We start from the raw sequence: 15981 nt of genomic DNA, 5'->3' as shown, positions 1-15981 counted from the left end.
CCCCTCGTACAATAAAGGTTTACAATGTTTGTTTTTGTTTTATGTTTTAAAAAAAAATATTATTCTTTTAAGGATGTGTAAATCAGCATTCAGCATATCAGTCATTTGCAAAGTTGCCTCTCTTACTGTAGCTAGGTAATCCCCCCCCCCCCCCCCCCCCACCACCAGGGTGGGGGGTACCTAGTCATCAAAGCTCTTTCTTTGATGACGCATTGCTCAATCTGAGCGTCTGATAATCCACATGTGCTGAATGAAGGAGTGAGGGCAGCTGACACTGGACCGTGGGTGAGAGGGTGTGAGGGTGAGGAATGTGGGTAATGCAGCAGGCTGGTCCCTGATGGGGGGCTGTGGGAGTGGGGGGGGTGTACTGTAGCCCGGACCAGAGGAAACGACAAAGACATTCCAGCTCTCGGCTTCATTTGTTCCTCCTGCTCACATTCCTGCCAGGTCAGGTCAGCTCAGCCCGGAGTGCTGGAGTGTGTGAAAGGTGTGAGAGTCAGTAACTACCCCGCCCTCTTATTTGGGGGGGGGGGGGGTTCAGGGTTTTTTAGAGGAGATCAGTGCAGTTCAAATCTCACACCCGGCTTAAGCAACGTTTCAAATGAAAACATCGCTTTTGCATTTAATTTTTTGTTTCAGAAAGGTTTTGTGATGACACTGCAACGTTTTGAAAATGATGCAGTTTTCATGTAGGACCACAAGCAGGTGCTGTTGTTTGTTTTTTGTAATGAAACCACACACACACACACACACACACACACACACACACACACACACACACACACACACACACACACACACACACACACACACACACACACACACACACACACACACGTATGACCATGATTATATAATATTAATTCCTCTGCGATATACACAGACAATTTCAGTTTCACTTTATTCCAGCAGAAACGTGTCGGCCTTTAATTCCTCTCCGCTCTTATTTTAGTTTCGATTTTCCATCCTGTGGTTTTGAGGCTGAGTTTCTCTTCTTTGTGTTGAAATATTAATTCGTCACCGTGATGACACGAGTCGTTCTGTGTTCCATAAATTCATGTTGCTGCAGTTCTGTCAGGTGTGACCATTGACCTCATTGCTCCAGATCAACCCTCGTGGAGGAAAAACAGACTTTAAACAAGTCAAGAACAAAAACATCCTTCAAAGCCTCAGTGACCAGGATTTATTTTGTTATGCCAGAATCATCACTTTAAACTAATTTATCCTCTTCTCTATGCTGCAGCTCATTTAGGAATGAGTAGGTCATTTACCAAGAGATCATATTGGTCAGGGGGCGGAGCTCTGACCGCTTATCGAGATCTTATCCTGCTGAGTGACATGGTACAGAAAACCCTGAGTTAAGAGCATCAAAACTGGAGGGAAAAGGTTCTTAAAATAATAACAAAAAACAAAAAAAGCAAGAAATGTTTTCTGGTAGATTATGCTTTAAGTTGCTTTTTATTGGTTTGGTTTGCTAGACCTTCATTTCAAACATTTAATGGTGGTACTGGTAATATAATATGAGAAAAAAATACTACTATTCATAACAACAACAATAGTAATATGGATAATAATAATAATACAGTATATGTATATTTACTGTCCGAAAATTAGTAATGAGAAGCAACTTGCTTATCAATCCCCACCCTTAATCCATCCTAATTATAACTAATTAAACATTCAGTAGATTTTTTTTTATCGTTTTAAATTCTTAGGATAAAATCTGTCGAATCGCTTTTAAATTCTTATGATTTGAACTGTTTTATTTATTGAATTTGATTTTACTCTCTTTGCATCTACTACTTTTATGTCCTACTCTGCCTCTCAAGCTGGATCTGTCTATTTATGTGAGTTTATAATAAATTGATATTTTGTTTTTCATAGTCTGTATTAAATAGACCTTGTCTAAACGTGGTTTCAAATCTAGAAATAAAAAGATAATAGTAATATTATTAATATTGAATTTGAGCAACGTTGTATTTCTACAATTCACGTGTGTGTGTGTGTGTGTGTGTGTGTGTGTGTGTGTGTGTGTGTGTGTGTGTGTGTGTGTGTGTGCTGCATCCGTGTGGCCGTTCAGCGTCACTACAGCTCTGACCCTGAGGTCACCTTCAACAGTTTCAAAATTAATCTTTACTGTCTGCACTGAATTAATTAATTCTACAGTTTGTGGACTCACTGACCAATTATTACACGAATAAGAAAAATATTTCAAAATAAGGACACATTCAACCAAGCTTTACTCAGACTGAGTGATTAACAAGATTATCCAATTATGATGACGACCATTAACATTATTATTGTTATTATTATTAGCAGTGGTAGGTGCAGCATTAGTCGCATAGTATGTGTTTTCTTATGGTTATCTCTAATATTACTCTGCAATTTCACAGTTATATAGATTGTTATATTGATGGATAATTGCATGCGTCAAAAGGAGTTCCCCATCGCCGCCTTTGGCCTCAACCAGTCTCCACAAATAATGACATTTCTGCCCAAACTGCAGGACGTGTTCGCTGAAGGATGGAGCAGAGCAGCAGACGCTGGTTTTGTTGCTGCATGAATTCGCTTTTGAGCTTCACACAGAAATGTGAATGTGGTGCTGCATGTTCATGTGCAAAAATGAGGCTTTTTGACAGAATTGTACATATTTTTTTGATTTTATTGCTTTGAGCTTCGACTTTTACACAGATTGTGTGTGTGTGTGTGTGTGTGTGTGTGTGTGTGTGTGTGTGTGTGTGTGTGTGTGTGTGTGTGTGTGTGTGTGTGTGTGTGTATATATATATATATATATATATATATCCCTGTAATGCCTGACCCCAGAAATAATGGTCAGAAAATTCTGATTTTTTGAATCTGGAACCTATATTAGGCCCTTACACATAATCTGAAAAAAAAATTAAAAAAAATTATTTGCAAATATGTTTTTCATTTTGTATCGTAAATGATACATTGGGCATTACATGCAGTTCTGGCAATACAACAAAAACGTCAGCCTCTTTAGGCCTCTTTCTTTTTCTTTTATTATGAACAGTGGTAAGCATGAAAACATCAGTTAAGGCTATTTAACTAGAACATTAGCCTATTATTTTTTCAAAATGCTACCTTTTCCCGTAACTTTTTCTTGTATTATGAACAGTCGTAAGCATGAAAATAGCAGTTCAGGCAATACAACAAGAACATCTGCCTCTTAATTTTTTAATACTGTGACTGTTTCCCAAGACATTTATTTTATGATGCCATGTGGTAATCATGGAAACAGTTTCTATCCTTGTTCAGGCAGAGATGGACGTTGCATTTTCCACAGCGCATATGGGGAAAGTGTCCTGTGCAGTTCTTGCACCTTTGTCGCTTTTCCCAGGATGAGAAGTGGTTAACCATATCTCTCCTCACATCTGGAGGCACACTGGTGGATCGCCACCTCCTCTGTGGTGGTGGTGATGTTGGTGACTGTGGTGGAGAGGACCACCAGGACCATGGTCCACCAACCCCGACTTTTGCTTTTACTGCACTTACCAGGGAAATGCTAACCCATGCCTGAAATCTTCTCAGGGGCATGACATTTTTCTCTAGGCCTTCAGGTCTCTTTGGTACAGGGACCAAGTATTGGTGAGTGCCACTGTGGCACTATGCCACCAGATGTACAAGTACCATCTTCTGGTTTTGAAACTATATTTGTACAGGGCAGACTGCATATCCATAAGATCTGCACCCCCCCCCCCCCCCCCCCCCCCCCCCCATGAATCTGTTGTGTGTTTCCACGATGGATGGTCTGGGAACCAAGACATATTATTTGATCTTCCCAGTGTTTCAAGTGGTCTTGTGGAGCGATGCCCACAAAAGAGGACACCAGGATGACGGGTTAGTTGTCACACCACCTTACAATTATTACGTTGGGTTGGTTGACTCTGTAATCCATGGACCCTCTTGCCCGTTTCCTCAGGTCTTATTCATCCTTCATACTGTACCCTTCTACCAGAACTGTTTTGTTGCCTGTGACCTTGTTAGACCCTCCTCTTCCAACCCATCATCAAGAGTTTTATCTTCCTCATTGCTGCTACTACTAGTACGAGAGTTCTCTCATTCAAAGCCTGCATTAGGGGCCCAATCTTTATCCCAAACCTTATCATCTTCTTACATCAACTCCTCTACATCACTTGAATTGCCATCAAGTAAGCATAGGACATCTTAAACGCTGTACCGTTTAGCCATATAAAGAAACATAGGTTTATCCATTTTTGAGTGCAATTATTTGTTGTAAATATCACATTTCAATCTGTATTATGTGTAATTGATTGATCAAAACATTTTTGTGACACACAATGATCAATATAATGCATATTGCACCAAGAAATAAAAGATAATAACAATTGGGGGATTTACTACTAAATTCCATTTTTTACCTGTAGTATCAAATTTGAACACAAATTTTATGCACGATTTTACTATATACTAAAATGCAAAAAAGTAAGTAATTATAACTTGCTTCAACAGATTAAGTACTCATGTTAGAATATTATAAAAAATTTCATAGAAAATGTCACTGGAAAATCATAAAAATTCCAATTTTCTTGACCCTGATCCAGTGAGTTGGGGACCATCTGAAAGTGGCCATCTTGGATTGTCCACTGTGCTGTGTCTGAATTGTTGTAGTGATAAAGGTATCCACCAGGGGGTAGAAGACAAGTATCAGATTGGCTACAAGAGGGTTTTGAGTGAAGTTTCTACCATAGGGTGATGCAATAGGCCTCAGAAATGGTTCTATCAAATTTGATGCATTTGGCATTATAGGGATATATATATATATATATATATATATATATATATATATATATATATATATATATATATATATATATATATATATATCAGTGAGGAGTGAAGCTGCAGTGATCTTCACGGGCAGCAGATGGAGGGAGAACTCTTTGAAACACGCGCACGGCGCGTGATCGCCGCTGCAGTTTTGACGTGTGTGTCACGTAGAAGAGAAAACGTGCATGATCACGTCACAGAGGACACACCTATGGGATAGAAGGATTTCAGCCACCTCTGCTTATTTAACCGCTTGTCTGTGTGGATTCCTGCTGTCCAGACAGTTATTTTAATTAATCTCACTTGGATTCTAGTTGGATTAGAATGATATTTTGCGGCCGTGGCAGGTGCGTCACTGTCAAATAAAAGTTGTGGGACACCGGGAGGTGTCGCGTGCGGGTGGATCTCATAAAAAAAAGAAAGAAAAAGAAATAAACGACACTAAAAAGTGCATGGAGATGTGACGTGTCTAATCTTGCATGCTTTGTGTGCACACCTGAGCGTCTGACCGGGCTTTTCTGGAGCTTTGGATCGTGTGAAACATGAGAACTGGGGGTGTCCAGGTCCAGACTGGACCCCGATCGAGAGAGAGAGAGAGACAGAGAGAGAGAGAGAGAGAGGGGAGTCTTGGGGTGCGTGTTTCCGTACTGGAATGAACTGGGATCCGACGGTGTGGGAGCGGTGGGAAGGCTTTTGGGTGAACTTCCTGGTGCAGCCCTTCAGAGGCAGAGAAGGAAGGCGGGTGGAAGTTACCACACGGCTCGTGCGGGGCGGCTGAAGGGGAACTCGAAACACTGCGTGTGGACAGTTTAGTACCGCGATTATCTGGCGATCAGATTGTGGCGTGAAGAGAGGGAGGAGGAGGCGTGTGGGTGTGGGTGTGCGATCATTGAGCAGGGGCGGTGGGAGAAGCCGGGGCGCAGAGCGCACAGTGGGAGGGCCCGGAGACACACCGGAGAGACACCCGGCAGGAGGACAGACACACACACACACACACCGGCGATTCACTCAAGCGCTCGGATACAAATCTGCGCTCCACACGCGCGCAGTCTTTCACCTCGTCTGTTCTAAGGTACGTCTTTACGCACGACTTCCCTTCCTGCGCCGCTTTTTTTTAAATGTATTTTCTACACTGTCTTTGCCGTTCACAACAGCGGTCTTTAAACGTGCCTGCGCTTATTTGTTAAAGCTGGATCATAAAGAAGGAAAACATAAATCCAAAATGGACCAAACTACAGCTTAAAACGTCATTTAACGCGTCACAGGCTTTTTCATTTTTCTTCCCCCTCCCAGCACATTTTAGAGAAGCAGATTGAACCATTCCTCACTACTTGTCTTTTCAAAAAGAAAAGTTTGCACGTTATTTTCGAGTCTCGGTGCGTCTGAGGGCATCGAGGGCGAAGCTCGCTGCGCAATGAAGCGCATTCCAGCTGAAAAGTTAGTGTCAAATAAGTGTGACTGTAGCTTTGGGCGTGTGTCGACTCTAAGAGTGAACGCCAGTTGTGAATTCCCAACGTCGATATGATGTTTGATGTGAAGTTTCTCTCCTGACGGCTGTTTATATTTGTAGTCGCTTGTATTGGCTCGTTTGTTGTTGTTTTTTTCTTTCCCCCCCGAGTAGATCTGACGTGAAATCCTTCAATCCCGTGTTCTTTTTATAGAGGCCCAGACAGGCGACAGATTAAGCGAGTTAACTTAACACCTCCCAGCCAGTCACACCTGAGGACAAAGGTGCTTCTGGAGCTTATCAGTACTGTTGACCTCTGAATGAGCGGCCCAACCCTTCTCCTGCACCATGGAGGCACTTTAACCTGTGGATCAGGTCAGTGGCGTCCTGCACGCTTCAGCACACCTCAATCCATTGAGTCAAGCCCCCGTCACTGTGATCTGGTGTTGGACTCCATGAATCAGGTGATGTGAAGCTGCAGGTGAGCCCCCCCAAGTTGTCTTCAGCTGTCAGTTTCAAGCTGAGAAAGCAACCCCCCCCCCCCCCCCCCCCCCCCCTGCTGACGGAGGCTTTGAGAAGCAGCCGCTCCACCTGTTAACTTGTCTGAAATCTGGGCTGGGTGTCTAATGTGCTGACCTTCATCCTGATGATGAGTGAAGGGGAAGGTGGAGTTTTGTAAATTTGCACACGTGGAGAAATGAGCCGACCTGCTGCTTGAAGGTCGTCCGGAGGTCAGGGCCTCGGTCCGCAGCTGTAAGCTCCTTTTTTTCTTTTTTCTTTTTTTTAAATGCCAGCTTGTTATTGGAGATGATTGGCTAACATGGAGGTCACACATTCTCTCAGCTGTATTATCCAGCGCACTGCTGTCAATACTTTTTTCCAAAGCCGGTGCCCCAGTTGGATTCTCACTGCTGAGCTGTATTTAGCTTCTCTTTCCACTGGACTGATGTGGGGCAGATGCTGGAAGTTGGGTTTTTCTTTATTTTTCTTGCGATGGGCGGACTTTCTCTGGGATATTTCTGGTTCATGGCTGCAGCAGAGTTGTGGTGTTTGTAAGGTTTGAGGTCAGAATTAGTTGGGGTTTTTTTTTTAACCACGGGACGGGTTCCTGATTCAACGGGGTTCAGCTTTTGGTTCTGCAGACTTGAGCGCTGGAGACGGCTATTAAGTTTTAGATGATGCCAAGTCCAGTCCGGATGACATTTTGCAAATAGGATTTTTCAAATGAAATGTTAGCAACTCACCAACCAATAGAGGAACGTCAGATAATGTCTAAAAGACCAAAACAAAAACTGAGCAAAACCTCCTGTGACAGAAAATAATTACAAGAATCTCAAACTTCCCCAAAGGGGCACAGAAAACCCAAACTACTAAGATTATGCAAAAACGACTTCAGCAATTTATTATTATAATTTTTTAAATCAAGCAAAGGAGTGCAAACCGAATCAAAAAGCCAAGAAATTAATCCAGAGTGGCGCAAAACAACGACATCTATCTGTGACCTCAAACTACCTGAAGCCGGTGGAACAGTCTAGACAACTGCAAAAGACAGATGACATGACAGAAAATGACACTTGACAAGCCCCATAATGATCCAAAAGGGGTTTAAACATGTGCAAGAAAAAAAAAATTCCACAGCAGCTGCAAAGTGACACGACATTAAGACCCAAAATGACTCCAAAGAGGTGCAATAGAACCACAAATAGAATCAAAACTGCCACAAAGAGGCGTCGTAAATCATCTGCTTGAATGGATTTCTGCCTTCCCCGTGCAGCTTCAACCTCTTATGGTGGTTCTTCACTGCAGATTTCCCCTCTTACAGTCCAGCCAGAGACGGTTGAGACTCTTCATTACATCAGATGCAGTAGAAACCCTGTAACCTTGTATTATAAATGACCCCTTGGTGAGTCACGAGTGTCCTCGGCCTCATTTTGGTGGATGTCGTTCCTGCTGTTGACGGGCTCAAGGTTTCCCCTTCTGCATCCTGGGAGAGACCCCACAGGACACACCTGCCCCCCCCCCCCCCCCCCCTGCCCATGGCTGTTCGCTACAGCAGGAAACACACACACTTGCACGCTTACACCTGTGTACTTGAACCGCGATACAGGAAGTACTCGACGAGGGCTCGATTTCCACTTTGACCCTCCGTCGCGTCTCTTTTGGGACTTGCAGTCGTCGGCTGGCGGCGGCGTGGCTGGTGACAACGCTGCCGTCACGCCGAGGGAAGTGAAGACTTTAATGAATGAAAAGAGGAGGAAACATGTGGAAGGTCTGTGGGTGGGGGAACCGGAGAACACCACCATGTCCCTGACCCGAGTGTCTCCTCCTGTCCGTGTGAGATTTACTGCTGTGTGCGATTTTAATGTGGAATGTCACGTTAGAATTAGAGTATGCTACTTTTCTTTAAACGCATGAGGCTTCTAGGAGAACCCACGGTGGCCATGACACTTTCCTACTGATCCTAATGTTACCTGAACACTTTGACTTTTGGAACCAAATGGCTAAATACTGTTTGATTCAAGGTAAAACAGTGTTTTCTATATAGTCTCCACTGATGATTAATAGTTTTATGTAATAAAACCTAAAATATTATAGTAACTGTTTTAATAGCACTATTGATACACATGAGCATCAAGTTCTCACCCTCAGAATTATTGATCAATCATACTTCAACCATATAGCAGAATGTTATAATCCAATACTTTATTGATAGAGTTTGGACAAGCTTGCTTTTCGATAATAAATTCGTACTAATGCAGTCGCATCCAAGTATGTCTCCGCTAAATAAACCAATACCAGCCAGGCTGGAGCTTCAAATGTTCCCAAGTAAGCAATTCTTCCAGTAAACTATTTAGTTGAGCAGGATCAAACATGCACAGCTCCATGCTGGGGTCATGAGGCTCGCAGCTGCTCCTCGGCCTGCGTGTCAAGTGGAACATGGCTGGTTTCGGACCCGAAGCGTTGAGATCCGGCTGAGCTCAGCACATATTGCACCGATAACATTAAGCAGAGATATGGCATTGAGACAAAGCCGGGAGCGGCCCTGATAACGAGTCGATGGCAGTGGATTCATGGCCTTTGTATTTATTTCTCAACACTCAGGAGGACCAACAAGTGATAGCCGATCTGTTTTATTGGTGAAGCTGCTGTTTATTGACTAGATTAGATCAGATTAGCAGTGCAAAAGTTCATATGCATTTCCATTTAAAACCAATAAACTCCATTCATTCACTCCATTGAGTTTCAATTACTCTTTTTTTTTTTTTTATTACTTTGATTTTAAATCTCAAAGCTACTTCAGTGTTTTGAAACTTCCTGTGAGCTCCAGCTAAGGAATGAGATCAGAAGTGATAATGAAATTGGATTAAATGAGACCTGACTGGTCATGTTGGAGGTATGCGTGGGGGCGTTTGGATGGTCACCGCTGTTTTTGCGTATGTGGGAGTCAGACCAGGAAATGCGAGTGTGTTGAAGAACCCTTGAAGAGCTCGAGAGGCTCAAAAGAAACCAAACCTCGCAGCCCAGAAATGATTAGGAGTGTGTCACGTTCAAGCGTGGGATTCCAGGAGTGTCTATTCACATTCACGTTCACATGGAACTGAAGCCTTTTGACGTACGATTTTCACATTAATTATAGCTGGTTCAATCAAATGTGCCATTTCCAACCACTGCTTTAGATTTCCATACGTATTATTGCTGAAATATGAGACTTTATTGATCCTCAAATTGCTAAGATATTTCAAATTTGCTTGGAACGCAAACGGAATTGTGTCATTTTCAGTACCGGTTAAATTAGTTTGTCACCGATCAACTTGTGCCATAATATCTGAGCTAAAAGGTCAGAAAAGACACTAATGTCCCATCAAGTCTCTCAAGCCATTCTTTTTAAACTTCAGACAAGCAGCCGACATTATGAGCCTGGTGTCAAATTACATTACATTATGATAGAAGGGACGCTTTCTATGAGACGTTTATGAGAAAAATGGGCTTCGAAAAACAAGCTGAAGTGTCGGTAGTTGGTGAAAGTGGTGAGTTTTTAACCCAGAGATGGATCAAGATGGACCGTTTTCAGTGTGTACAGTGTGTACAGTGTGTTAGCTTGGAGCCCGCTCTCTGCTGGCAGCTGCTTTTGCTTTTCCAATCCGATTCTTTCCCACATCTGGAAGCCGGCCCCGCCCTGCTGGGAATAAAAGCTCAAGAGCGACTGCGTCCTGCTTTCTGCTCACTATTTCAGCCCCGACTGCCGTGCTGTGGGACTGGAAACCACCCTGGACATGAGTCAAACTGCGCGGCAACCTCACTGCCATTTTTGTACATGCGGCGTGACTGCAATAGATGGGAACTCGTCAGACGATGAACATTTAAAAGGCTCCTGTTATAACAAAAGCTGCTCTGCTGATGGAACTTCTCGCTAAAAATTCTCTTGGATGTTTATTTATATTCCAGAGCTTGTAATAATAGATTTTATACTGTACTCAAAACCAAATCGGTTCCACTGAAAAAGTGTCCGCCATATGTGTGCAATCTCTATTTCAATGCTTTTATCTTGAAACTATGGCTGCATGATTATCAGCTGAACTTGTAAGAATGTCGAGTAATGCATTGTGATAAATGCAAACCCTTATGGTGATGATGGTGATTCTGCTGGTTTGTTCTTCCAAGTGACGGTGCTCTTTCTCTTGCCTCTAATTTTGTTTGAGAATCGGAGCACTTTGCAGTTTTTGGTCATTTTTCTTCGACGTTGTTGTTGCTTGTCTTCTGCCATGTGGCCACCAGGGGTGGAATAATTCGGGATGGCAATTGATATTGAGTTTTTAATCCGTTAATTACAATTTCATTGTGATCTAATCATTCTTGTCTTTCGTACTTGAAAGCTCTGTCAAGAGTAGTGATCGATTAATCCGGACCATCGGAACCGGTGACGTCTGCCCGCTCGGTCGCCTCCTTTCCGCCGGTGAAGTCCGCCAGCGCTCGACACGGACAGCCCATTCTTGTTTAGTCACCGCTCTGCTGACTCGGTCACTTCCTAATCCCAGCTCCGTTGTACACACTCCCATCACCTGCACACCTGCACCGGGATTAGCCCCGATGGGACCAGATGACCGCTAATCCCATCTCATCTGCTCCCTCGCTGCTTTGGCACACAAAAACCTGGCTTTAGTGTCTGTTGCCGTACCTCCACCTCTGCGGTAGAAGGATTTTGTTTCCAAATGTTTGGCTTTTCCAAGGTTCGTTAGATGTTACCCACGCTCCTAACCTCTGTGTTACATACTATAATCCACGTGAAGTGATGGGTATTTATCTCAATCCCTCTTAATGTGAGTCTCTATGTTCCAGCTCTGCCTCCCTCCCACACATGGAGAAGGTAGGTGGTCTGTTAAATAAGAACCCCCCCCCCCCCCCCCCCCCCCACCTCGGCTTTGCTCCTCCTCCCCTTCCCTGTATGAACCATCCACAAATAGACGTAGATTACCTGATAGTTTCGTTAGCTCAAGCTGCAAATTTAGTCTTTACCTCACCTGTGAACGTACCTGTACTTTCCCCGCCGTGTTTGGACGCCCCCACCCCTCCTCCAAAGGCAAATTTCTGACCGTTTGTTGAAACAAGGCCTTGTGTTGTGTGTTTCCGTGTGTTTCCGTGTGTGTGTGTGTGTGTGTGTGTGTGTGTGTGTGTGTGTGTGTGTGTGTGTGTGTGTGTGTGTGTGTGTGTGTGTGTGTGTGTGTGTGTGTGTGTGTGTAGCACATGGGAACATTCTCAAAGTGATCCTGAATAGATTCGTCTCCTCGGCGTCGACCCCTTTTTAATCTCCTGTCCCACTATTTTTAGCGAGCGAGTCTCTCGCTCAGGTTTGAATGTGAGCGTGAGAGACGGAAGTATCGGAAGAAACTGGAGTCTGGTTATGGGTAAAGATTTGCCGAGCAAACCAATAGGCAAGGTACATCTCATCATAAAGCACCATTCAGACTCAAGGCAATATAATGATGGTCAATAATGTAAAACCTGCAAAAACATAATTTTGGCCAAATTTTACCCTAATATAATCAATAATATAAACAAAAACTGAAAAATTAATACGTTTTTGTATTATTTAAGTAGCCAAAAAAAAACATTTGAGAATGTAATAACTGATGGGTTAATGTTACACAACTGTGAATCAACTGCTAAATGTAGATTATTTAGATTTGCCAAAATTCAACTTAATTGTCATGGTCTCAAAGAAAACCCACTCTGGAAGTGAAACTGAGTGGATATAACAGCTAATTTTTCCATTCCCTTGAGGCTGGTGACCAGCGCATGTCCTTGGTGGAGTCGGTCTCAGTACCGTTTGGTTAACCTTTAACTGGTGGAGCTTTGATAAAGTCACAGTACAGGCCGGTGTGGCCTTGCACCCACTGAGAGGAGTGGTATGGAAGGAGAGTGTGAGCAGGAAGGTGAGAAACACTTGTTATCAAGCAACGATCCAATAATAGTTGTCTGTGCAGTCGCAGGAGAGAAGCCAGGCGTTGGTGGCAGAGCAGGGAACGGCAGCCGATACAGAGGAAAGGAATTCATGAAGACGGTCGTGCGTCCTGTAATCTGAGCCCTTGTCTTCACTTGATAATTAACATAAGGATATGCTGGAGAGTGCAACTATCTTAACAGTATACGCAGCAGCCCGAACAGAAAAAGTAGTGCTGCTGAAGTTGAAATAATTTCCACTCCTCTCAACGGCAAAACTGTCAGTTATATTGTCTTTGCGTATTCAGTAGGACTGCGAAATATAATGTCGGTAGATGCAGTACACACAATCCCAAAAGATGGGCTGAGTGATGCAATAATGCAACAGTCCAGAAGTCGGAAGCACAAAAATCCTGAAAAATGAATACAAACTACAAACACTTTTTTTCTTTCGAAGACACCCTCGGAGTCTGTACAGTGAGTTTTAAAGCCTTAATTTACAAAGATCTTGCATATAGCGTGCTACATTTCATGCCCCTTCCACTTTGCATAACATTTGCAAATGATCTCGACTAAGAATCACACAAACAGGAGCATTCAAATAGGTTTCTTTTGGTTTTTTTTTTTTTTTTTTTTTGGTGCATTAGGTGCTGTTTACTCTGCATGTATATTTAATAATGTCCTTTTTTTTTTTTTTTTTTAGTTCCGTAAGCTACCAGGATATCCCAGTTATTTCTAGTATTTTTAGCCTCTTCACAGCTGCTGTGAGCCACATTCCCCTTTAACACAAATATCCAGCTATCGAACATGCCCTGCAGCCCTGCCCAGTCTGAACGGCTGAGATTCGTGGACGTGTGCGGAGGAATCCTTCTCCCCCTTTAGAAAGGCGAAGGATTCGGCAGCTGTACATTGAGATCTGAATGGTTGTGGGTGTGGTTCGGGGTGGAATGTCACCGAGTAGTACTCTTGAGATGGTATTTGCTGAATGTGCCTGTTCATTTGTTGAGGGTCAACAGTTAATCATTTCACTTGGGAGGTACCATTTACATCTTCTCACACTGTGTGCCTTGGATACTTTCAGTGGAATTGACATGGTGGTGTTGCTTCAGATATCAGTATTTTTGTATTTATCAGTTTGTTTGTTTTTTAATTGTTAACAGAGTTGTGGATTGGGGGGGTTGCATGTGGTCCACCACTTGCCCGTACCGTGGCCCCACAGCCTGAACTTTTCTTGCACAGTACAAGGTCCTGACTGACGTGGCATTATCAGAAGCTACTGTCTTTAAAACTATTTCACTAAGCTCCTGTTTACTGGATTTCACTGGGCTCTTTAGGCTTGTTTACCAACGTTTTTTTTTGTTGGGTTTTTTTTTTTGTGAAAACTCTTGCGGGTTTACGCAACAACATATTGAAAACCCATGTCCATTTACATGGAAATGCCAGAAACGTGGAAAATGATGTAATTAGCATGTTGGGCCGTGGAAGTCGTCGTACTGTAAGTAGCAGTAGGACGCACTGAAGAGGCATTTAAGCATTTTAAGAGTTAACTTCTGAAGTGACTGATTACATTTGTTCGTGCAAAGTTCCTGTAAACTATTACTAATTTACAGTGAGTCACACAACTCTCTACATAGATATACTAGCTTTTGTAATCGGGTGCTCTTGAAATAATCGGCAATCTGTTTATGAAATCTTTTGAAAAACTTTGATCTTGTAGGGTTTGAGTAGCAGCCACTAATCTGAAGCGCATTGCTGTTATTCACATGGAATATCTCTTCGTCTTCACTCCCAACACGCTGCCATTCATCCCCTCGGTCTCAGGAGAGAGTTGCCATGTCTGGAAATGCAGCGTCATGTTTCACTGACATGGGAACGGCCTCGAGATGCCCGGCGTGCCTGCGTGTCTACATGTGTTTCCCTTTTTGGTTACTAGGACAGAAAATGTGCTTTTCTGTGGTGCAGCTGTGTGTTTTCTGTCCCGACAGCCGAACCGCGGGTGGTCGATGTGATGGTACTGCGAAGCTGTTGCGTTGAACTGCCGTCTCGGCAGTGTTTGGGGAAAGTTCAGGTTCCACATGAACTCCTTGGAAGTTCAGTTCACAAATTTTAAAATGAACTAGTTCAGTTCATCGTTCATAATTTAGTTTAAAAAATGAAGTAGTTAATAGTTTGTTTTTGTTTTTCTAATATGTTGCTGCAAGCTATTACCCTCAGAATACTGGCATTTCCCTATTGCCACCCATTCGGTTCACACTAGTAACCAGCTCCCACCCCTATAGTATATTCTCAAAAGCATGCTGCTTGAATGGTATTTTTTAATGAGGAATTATTTAAAAAAACAAACCAAAAAAACGTATAGTAGTCCTTCAGGTGCAAAGGAAAATATACCAGGCAGGTTCTACAAACAAATTACAAGTTAAAATAGTAAAACCCTCAAGAAAGACCATTGTGAGCTGCAGTTTACTGTTGACAGCAAAGTCCAGAAGATGTGTCGACATAATTCTTGTACGAACACAAACACAATCTGAGGGAGGATCCAGGCTGAGGTAAGAAACCTAAGATTTACCTCAAAGTGCGAAACATTTAAGCATTATTTATCGATTTATCGATTTACCTATCGATTTACCTTTCAGTTTTTAGTGAATCAATTTGTTCCTGACTCGTTTGCCCAAAGAAAAGTTCTAGAACTCGGGTCATAAAAGAACCATTTTCAGCCCATTATTAACTCGCCGTCATTTGATTTTTTTGTTTTGTTTCTCCATATACCTTGAAAGGCTTGGCGGGTGCTTTAGTTTAATGTGCCGTCTCAGGTTTGCTGTTGTTGTTGTTGAAGTTCGGAGTTGCTTCTTGAAACCCGGAGGGCAAAGTTCACACAAAAAGGTATGATTTTTCCAACCTGGATCATCACCGACCTTTTCATAAAATTCTTTTAAGTAATCATACGAAGGTGAAGTATTAATTGTGCAGGCAAAGTCTGAGGTAGTGCTGCTCTCTTCTATTTGTTTTTGCCACGATGCGTCACATTTTCATGACGCATGCGGTGGTGCGACTCTGTGGTGGCTGCTGTTGCCAGATTGGCTGTTTTCCCCCTTACATGTTAAGGCCCAAGTTCAATGAACGAGTGTTCATTGAACTTGTTCAGGCACAACACTGCATCTTGGAGTTGAGGAGGAGAGTGTCTGTTTGGTTACTTTCTCTGGAGAGGCTGCTCTCTGAGCTCGAGCTGTTGCCGGTGAATTATCCCGGTCGTTCGTCAGGGCTAATGTCAGTGCCTGCTGACAGTT

General features: G+C 43.0%; 1 protein-coding gene across 2 annotated transcripts in view; it reads left to right on the top strand.

The window, feature by feature from the left end:
- The window catches only part of LOC308136452 (unconventional myosin-Ic-like), a 63978-nt gene that overhangs the window by 461 nt on the left and 47536 nt on the right, over positions 1–15981 (top strand). Inside the window, exon 1 of one of the 2 annotated variants that reach the window (XM_080504791.1) lies at positions 5761–5884. The exons of the other annotated variant lie outside the window; for it this stretch is intronic. The gene's annotated coding sequence lies outside the window, so the exon portion shown is untranslated. Of the gene's footprint in view, positions 1–5760; positions 5885–15981 lie in introns of those variants that run through there. 2 annotated transcript variants of the gene reach the window in all.

Source organism: Blennius ocellaris (assembly GCF_963422515.1).
Source record: "Blennius ocellaris genome assembly, chromosome: 2".
In the NCBI taxonomy this organism is placed as follows: Eukaryota; Metazoa; Chordata; class Actinopteri; order Blenniiformes; family Blenniidae; genus Blennius; species Blennius ocellaris.
This window is presented reverse-complemented; position numbering and strand designations above follow the sequence as displayed.